The following is a 9,397-nucleotide window of genomic DNA, read 5'->3' as shown; positions in this document are numbered from 1 at the left end:
TTTCTCATTTGCAAAAACCAGTCTGCACGCTTTATGTCAGTTGTGTAGATTTGCTGCTTGTTGTGTACTACAGAGTATGTCTGGTTCGGTGCATTTCTATGACATTGTGCATTTGTAGCCATTTTAGCTTTATACAGTAGATCCATTTCTGGTATATACCAATCACCCATTTATACATGTTCATTTGGATGTTCTGGGTATGATTTATATACAGGCTTTATTGTGTAATGACCCTGACTTTCTTACCTGACTATAATTCCTGCATCTGTCAATTTTAGCTTGTTTCTGAAAATGTTGTTACTTTTTCTGTTCCCATTTTTTGCATTTTTGTGAACTATTCTCTTGTTAAAGTATGTGCTTAAAGGAGATCTCCAATCAAAATGTAAACATTAGTTTTTGGTTGGAATTCAATAAGTTATGATAAAAAAAATATAGAGAGAGTTATTGAAGAAAATGTTGTGATGGGCTGTAACCCATAGCAAACAGTCAGATCATAAATGGTATTTTTCCAGAGAGGATTAGGACATTACATCTGATTGGTTACTAAGGATTACAGAACATCTGTACACATCACAGTTATTGAATACACTATACACTATGTTATTGAATAACCACAATTATTCAACTTAACTGGGAGATGGAGTTCCTTCAATCCAGAAGGTCTCTCCAAAGAATTCAACAGTCCAGTACTGTAATTCTCTCTCTTACTAAGATGGCCTTGTTCCAAACTCAGAGTAGTGTGAGCTTCCCTGGTGAACTTCCCATTCCCACGAAGGAGATTCCAGAAGAAAGCTTGCCTGTTTCAAACTACAAGCAGTAGTAGCAAATCAAATAGAGAGGATCTGGGCTGATGGAACCACACTCCAGATGAATAGAACTATGTATTTAATAATAATAATAATAATAATAATAATAATAATAATATATTAAATCCACCCAAAACCTAAAATTCATTTTTTAAGCCCTGTCAGTGACAGAATTCAGGTAGGCTACATCAATTGCTTATCTAAATAATTTGTAGGCCCTATAGCAATAGTTTCTAACACCCTTTCATCCTCTGACTTACCTTATCGGGCCAGACACTCACCTCCTTTAGTTGTCTGCGCACTATTCTATACTGCTCAGAGAAAAAGAATGCATCAGAATTCCGTTCCATCAGAACAGAGCAGCATTTCATTTGGCGCCCTAAAATTCTGACTTGCGCATATTGCATTCTGTAAAAGCCTTGTCTTGCACTACTCTCCTATTTGGGCAGTGCTTAGAGGAGATGGCCCTATTAGCTTCTGGACTTCACAGCAGTTGCTATTCTTGCTGCCCCAGTAGTTACGCCCATGGGCTAAATTCCGGTAAAGGACAATTACAAATGAACCAGTACACCTAGGTTAGAGTGCCATTTATTTCTGAAAGGTGAAACTGTGACACATGTCACAATTTTCCCTGTATACATCCTTTTCCCTGTATACCCTGTATACATCATGTAAATGTTACAAAATGAACTTTTCAGATCAGATTTGCATTAGTTTAATGGTTCATATAATTTGCTTGAAATTGCAGCCTACTAGTGGTGATTAAGGACTGGAAAAGTCAGGCATAATCTCTATCATGTTGTATAACGTGCACTGAATTCCATTGTGCTTTCTAGATCCTCCTGGTGTAAAAAAAAACATCCATTATGCATGCTTCAAGTTCTTAAAGAATAATCATATTACTCACCTAAAAAATCATCTATATTTAATTTCATATACTGTAGGATGATCTTTATCATGTTTAAGAAGCTTTAGATGTTTAATATCTGTAAACTGTGTTCAGTAATCTTAAGATAGAAAATTAAGATAAATCCATTACTAAACATCACATGTGGTCATGGTTATTAATTGTTAGATATTTTGTGCCACTAATGGGTTCTCTTCCTTTATCACAATGGCATCATGGATATATCAACAAAAGTAAACAACAAAAGGGAAACTTATAAATCAGTTTAAATCAACATGACTTGGACTCCAGCAGAATGAGGCCGATATCATAGACTTGTGCTATAGACCTGTTCTTGCATTTTGACAAATTTTTAGATACAAATTCACATGAACCTATTTACTTTACACTGGTAAAACTACTGCAATGCGAGTGTTAGGCAGCACGGTGGCTCAGTGGTTAGCAGTTCTGCCTCACAGCTCTGGGGTTGTGAGTTCAATTCCCAACCATGGCCTTATCTGTGAGGAGTTTGTATGTTCTCCCAGCATTTGCGTGGGTTTCCTCCGGATGCTCCGGTTTCCTCCCACACTCCAAAAACATACTGGTAGGTTAATTAGTTGCTATCAAAATTGACCCGGTCTGTGTGTGTGTATATGTATGTTAGGAAATTTAGACTGTAAGCTCCAATGGGGCAGGGACTGATGTAAATGAGTTCTGTACAGCGCTGCGGAATCAGTGGCGCTATATAAATAAATGGTGATGATGATGATGAGGATGATGTTAAATCTAAGGAGTAGATTTAGTAAAGCTTCTAAAAGGAAAAGTGGAGATGTTGTCCATAGCAACCAATTGTATTAGATAAATAATAGCTTGAATCTGATTGCTTTCTCTGGGTAACACCTCCACTTTTCCTTTATAGAAGCTTTTAGTAAATATACCCCTAAGTGTGCAGTATTGTGTGTGTATATATAGTGTATATTAACTGCTTTTCTCTTGTTCATACCTCTCAAAATTGTCCAGGTCCAGTTTGGGACATAGGGGACATGGTCAACCCATGAGGGGAGGGAGCTTCAGGAATGTCTTCATTACAAGTTGCACTTTTGTGTGTTTCAATAGTTAATTTCACATTGGTTGAGGTGTATATACAATGAGCTTTAACCTTGCTAATGTGCATAATGTGTCATATTAAAAGCACAGGATGAGACTCAATATCCACCTAGGTCCCTCTTTCAAATAAGCTAATTGCCCAGGGCCCCGTGGGCATTGACAGCATCTACAATGCTCTACCTGGGCTCTTGCCTGAGATGCAGCTTACTGGTGGTCTGGCGCGTTCCACCTGCATGTGAGAATTTGTTTCTCGGTCACAGCGACATGACTCAAACGCATCCTATGTATACTCTGTTTTTGATAACCCTGTTAGTTAAACCTATAATTATTGTGCAGTTGGTCGAAAATAAAACTCAGGACCTTGCCAGCAATGTATGTCTAAAATCTGGGAATGTTCTAGAGATAAGGGGTATTTGACAACGAAGAAAGAAATGTCTCTTAAAAGTAATCCATCAAATCAAAAATAAGACTGCAGAACAGGGTAAAAATCTAAATGAAGTGATTGCAATAATTTTTCTAATTTACATTATTCATTATTGCAATCATTTATTTATAAAAATGAACATACTCTGCAGAGCAGTAACTTGGGAGTTATTAAGAATGACTTACTGTACCGGCACCACAAACACATGTTTCACTAAAATATTTTACAACCCGCAGCACTAGAACGCCTCATCTTTTATTTTTATGTCTCTACATGTAAATAATGCATACTGAGGTAACATTTACTGGATTTATAGAACTACTAAAATACAGGAGTACAGCTCAAATCGGCCTAATTTGTGAATGCTGAATGACAGATATTTCGTCTAAGGACAAGTTGGGAAACGATAAGGATTTATAGCCTGTGCATGTATTTAAAGGATATGCATATCTTTGTGGATATTTCCCTAAATTAGACTTAATAGAACTCAAAGTTCAATTGAAATCTCAACTTGAATTCTTATGTGGTTAGATACAATTCCTAGCAGAACTCATCTAACATCACCTCAGTGTGAGGTATCTTCTCACCTCACAGGGAGATGGATCATGTGCAGTCCTCTTCACAGGCATGGTCACCACCACATCCAGGTCATCTGTCACTTGTCATAGGTTTTGAAATGTATAACTTGAAAGCCTGCTCGCAGTCATGATCTGCCACCCAGCAGTGTTTCTGCACCAGGAGAGCTGCAAGACATCATTTGGGATTAGATAGAGGTAATTGGTAGGAAAGGGCTTGAAGAGATAGGGTATCATCATCCTCACCATCATCACTATTTATTTATATATCACCACTAATTCCGCAGCGCTGTACAGAGAACTCACATCAGTCCCTGCCCCATTGGAGCTTTTAGTCTAAGTTCCCTAACACACACAGACAGGCACACAGACTAGGGTAAATTTTTTAGCAGCCAATTAACCTACCAGTATGTTTTTGGAGTGTGGGAGGAAACCAGAGCACCCTGAGGAAACCCACGCAAACACATATGACACGCAAACACGTAAGGAAAGCAGAGATGGGAAAAAAAAATAAAGGTGAGAAGGAGAGGATAAAAAGGTAGAAATGGATGAGGGGTACAATATATGCCTAAACAGGGGTTACTCTTGTCTTTGTCTTATTGAATGTACAAAGATAACACATTTCGTCAACCATTTAGTGTTTTTATTTTCCCTGCGGTGCCCGTGCACTGATCACTGGCTCCAGGCACACAGACAGCAGCTTCTTACTAGTGAAGCTGTAGGCCAACGATCCGCCATGTTGGTGATACGCTGGGAGTGTGGCATTGAGCTATTATGTCATAGCCCTGTGCAACACACCTGTTTTGATTGTGCTTATTTTGGATTAAAGAACACTGAGCATGGGTAACACTATGTACCTTCTTTATTCAGCCATTACAGAACTACAACATCTTATAAAACCATGCCCTTTTTCCCAGCCACCCCCTGGTTCCAGGACCATCATCTGTTACGATTTTGATGCCTTAGTCAGTATTAGCACAGGCTTACCTAGGGCGCGGAGTCTAACGGCCTTCCGGTCTTCACCAAGAACCACCGCAAGGTAGTGTGGGCTTAGCTGCCGAAGAACCGCAGGTCGCGGCCCCCAGATTAGCCTACTGACGTAAGGGAGAAAGTTCTAAGTGATGGCAGGCAGACAAGAAAATAGACAATGCGGTGCAAGTACAGGCACTAACCGTTAATTCCAGGCGTTGTAGGTCTGGAACAGTAACCGGTAGATGCACGGAGGCAATGGGTGAGTGGCAGGATCCAGAGAATAGTTGGTAACACAGCCGGGTCGGTACACAGAAGGTATCAGGTATACGGTGCCAGAGGGAGATCCAGAGAATAGTTGGTAACACAGCCGAGTCGGTACACAGAAGGTATCAGGTATGCGGTACCAGAGGGAGATCCAGAGAATTGTTGGTAACACAGCCGAGTCGGTACACAGAAGGTATAAGGTATGCGGTGCCAGAGGGAGATCCAGAGAATTGTTGGTAACACAGCCGAGTCGGTACACAGAAGATAGTCCAGTTGCGTAGTGCCAGGGATAAGCCAAAGAATAGTCAGGTCACAGCCAGGTAGGTACACAGGAGTAGGAGGAATAGAGGGGTTAACAGGGAGCAGGTTCACAGGAGTCAGGACACAGGAACTGTAGCCAGGAACAGGAAACACATTGCTCTGACACAGGCAGCGTGTCAGAGCAGGGGAGATATAGGAGTTTGAATTCCCCGCCCAGGAGTCACATGATCAGCAGCAGAGAGAACCCGGAAGTGCGGCAGCGCTAACAGAAGAAGCGCTGAAGAGATGGACACCGCTGTCAGCTCCCGCTGACAGCGCAGCGGAACGGGAACAAGGTAAGTTCCTAACATCATCAAACACTCAGGTTTATTTAACTAGTAAGGGAATGTCAACAAATACAATACATATAGGAACTCTGCAATAACATAATGGCGCCCAGTCTAATAGAGGAGCAGAAAATGCCACCCCACATGTTTCATACATACTTGCCAACTCTCCCTGAATGTCAGGGAGACTCCCTGAAATAGGGGTGATCTCCCTCACTCCCTGAAGAGTCTGGCATTCTCCCTGATGCTGAGTCAGTACAAGACGTGGTTTGCTTCGCCATCTGTGGCATGATGACACAGTTCACAAATTGTGTCCTATGTCCATGTATTGATGCCTATGGAGGTGGCCTTTTCATGGCGACCAAGATTTAATCAAAGACTGACAGGTAAGACAACATGACTTCAGTAATGGAGACAGAAATGTGAAAGACACTTCAGTCTCTAGAGATTCATTAGCTGCTTTTCTTTAACGCATAGTTGCCTACTCTCCCAGGAGACTCCCGCAATTCTGGGAGGGCTCCTGAGCTCCCGGGAGAGCAGGGCAACCTCCTGGTTCTCGCCCCCGCAATAGATAAGTGACAGGGGCGGGGCTTAAGGACGCAAATATCACACCCTCTTAACTCCGGCCCCTGCTGTAATTGGCCAAAATTGTGATAATCGTTTAGAGGGCTGGGCCAAAATGATGTGATTTGTCAAGCCCTGCACGCCCACCTCCCCTGGGATCTCCCTGAAGCCAACGAGGAAAAGTTGGCAAGTATGGTTTCATATAAGGTAAGAAGTGGGGGTGAGGCAGCGCCTGAGGGGGGCATCCAAAATGCTTACACAGCCCTGACTACATATGCTGTGATTATTAGTCAGTTTCTGTATGAGAAATGTTTTCCAACAATAGCAGCAGATCCAGATTGTAGACAGTGCTGCGTATGCTCAAAATCCAAGTAAGCCACAAATTAGTTCCTTTGCCAAACACCACAATTTGCTGTAAACACATCAGTCACCTGCCCAGCTGTGGGAACGCTTTCTGCGGCTAAACTAAGTGCACTGCCATACAGGCCGCCAGTTGAAAACGTTTTACAGGGACACTTTGCTTTTAGTTTAGGGAATCTACATGTGTGGAGTAATATGTCCATTTAATATCCCATTGCGCTCACCTTACACGGCTAAGCACTGGACAGGAGTATCATAAAATAATATTTATACTCTATAAAGACAAGAACGCTACATGTACATAACATGAGATGACTACTGGACAGAATAATTATACAATTCTATTACACTTTACACAAACATAGAAAACTGTATATACCCAACATGATATAGCCACTGGACGTGATTATACTATGCATCTTCAATTTTACATTTGCGACATGCACTTACTTCCCAGCTTCTAGACGTACCTAACCACATTGTACGTGAAGCAAGGGGTGTGGTCACACCATACCGGTGGGTGTTGTCACCTCACGCCCCTCTATCTTAGAAGCACCCTTCAATATTGCGCTCGCCTGATGCTGTACATACGGCATTGAAAGTGCAGAGCATACCTGTCCTGGAATATCATGATCCACGGGACAGTAAATGGGGATGTTGAGAGGTATGCAGTGGGGACAGTTAGGAGGCATGTATACAGAACATACAGGCAAATGCATCTGCCAAACAGAACAAATATAAAAGCACTGGGCAATTGTTCAATATTAAAGTCTGATAACTGCATAAAATTTGATGTGGCTGTAGATCTGCAATGGTACAGGCCGTGGTGCAGAGGTGTGAAGTGTCAGCAATGCAACCTTTGAGTTCCACGTTTGTTTGTCATTCTGCTCTGCAGCATTTCGCACTGCACCATTCTGCACTGTGTTTGCCTGTGAATAGAGCTGACACAACAACGGCCAATTCTTTCTGCTGTGTGATGTGGATGGAGTAAGACTGGGAACACTGAAAAACAAATTATGGGAGCAAATAAGGACAAATTACATTTGCCATCTAATCAAATGTGGAACAAGGAGCAAATTTTGCATAATAGATTTGAAAATTTTGCATATTTATAGTATGACGTGACTCATCAGTGACTCCCTTATTAAAGACATTCCTGGGATCTTCATGGGTCAGCTGAATCAGCTTTCCAATGCAAGGCATTATGAATGCTGACATAGATGATGATAGTAATTGCTGGTATAGTTTCTAATAGATCCACTTTGCTTTGGAGCTATTAGCTATTAAAGAGAGGAGACGTATTTGCATACATGCAGGTTTTCTCGGGAACAAAGGCACAATGTCATAATTGTACATTGACGTTCTCTGCAAAGCTATGTCTGATTCACATGATTGCATTTCGGTGGGTGGGATGTTATGCATCGTATCAGCCAGACTCAGTCACCCGGTCTTTGTAAATCTACCCTCTGCATCTACAATGTCGGTAGGCATGCCTAGTCGAGATGCTGACTCCCCTACAATATTTTTCCAAAGCATCAATTTCATATCCCTATAAATGGGCTTCAGAGAATTACTTTCTTCAGGGAAGCAAATACTTTTTAGTGTAATTTTCTTGCCAAAGCATATTAAAGTAAGCAACAGTAGTATAATCCTGAAAAAAAAGGACTCAGAACTATAACAGTCACAAAGCACATTATTTAGAAGAAGCCCAAATGGTTTTCCAGTTTAGTGGATGCGTCTAGCATTGCCATCAGTGTGTATGGGGAGAGGATACGGTGGTATGGGGCCTAGACAGACTAAGGGACCACCACCTATTCTCAATATTATGTTCCCTCTGCTCAGTCTCCAACAGGTACCAAGCTCCTCTGTGAGTGTTTAGTGTTGCTCTGCTCTGAAACAGATGAGCGCACGCCCTGCAATGTTAATGTGTAATTGGACTCTATTATTAACATTATTAACATTTATTTATATAATGCCAGCATCACTTCACAATTTGGAACAAACACAGTAATAAAACAGGACTGGGTATTACTATTAACAAACAAAGAGCTGAGAGGGCCCTACTTGCAAACTTACAGTCTATAGCAAAATAAGAGTTTGATACATGAGTTTAAGTGCCACAGATTGAGAGAGAGAGAGAGAGAGAACGAGAGAGAGCAAAAGAGAGAAAGAGAGAGAGAGAGAGCAAGAGAGAAAGAGAGAGAGAGAGAAAGAGAGAGAGTGAGGGAGATATAATTGATCGCTTTATTTTTACACTGAAATTTAAAGCTGATCTAGGACATGCCCTATCTCATCTATCAATCTGTCCTCTTTTAAATTTACCTGCCCCTTCAATGCAACATGGTTTTGCCCAGGTGCAAAGTTACTCCTTTTTTTCTGCTTTACTTTCCTTAATGATTCAGGCCCAATATGTTGAGCAGATGGACCCCTGACTGTTCCGGGACCCCGTTGCTCTGCTCCAGCTGCATTGGCAGTAGTTTGATGTTATGCCCCTGACTCCAAACATGCCCTGTTATAAGGCAGCCAGGAGTTGTCAAACAATAATGGCAGAACCACAGGTTGTTTTTCACTTTGTTCTGCAATCACATCTCTTTCCATATTATGAAAAGAATTACAATTTGCACATAAAATCATGTCCAACCACCTGCATGAGATCAAGAAGAGAGTTTGATCTATTTGGAAAAACATATTGCAAAAAATTTTAAATTCTACGTTAAGGAATGTGAAATAGTTTATCTTGTGCGTAGTAACTAACATTTATTGAGGAACCTTGCAATTAATTAAGCAATGTGAACGTCAATTAGCAAAGTGTGCCACATGTTTCTGGTATGCAGTACGCTTGGGCGATGCAT

This window comes from Mixophyes fleayi, chromosome 2 (genome assembly GCF_038048845.1).
Source record: "Mixophyes fleayi isolate aMixFle1 chromosome 2, aMixFle1.hap1, whole genome shotgun sequence".
Classification (NCBI taxonomy): Eukaryota; Metazoa; Chordata; class Amphibia; order Anura; family Limnodynastidae; genus Mixophyes; species Mixophyes fleayi.
This window is presented reverse-complemented; position numbering follows the sequence as displayed.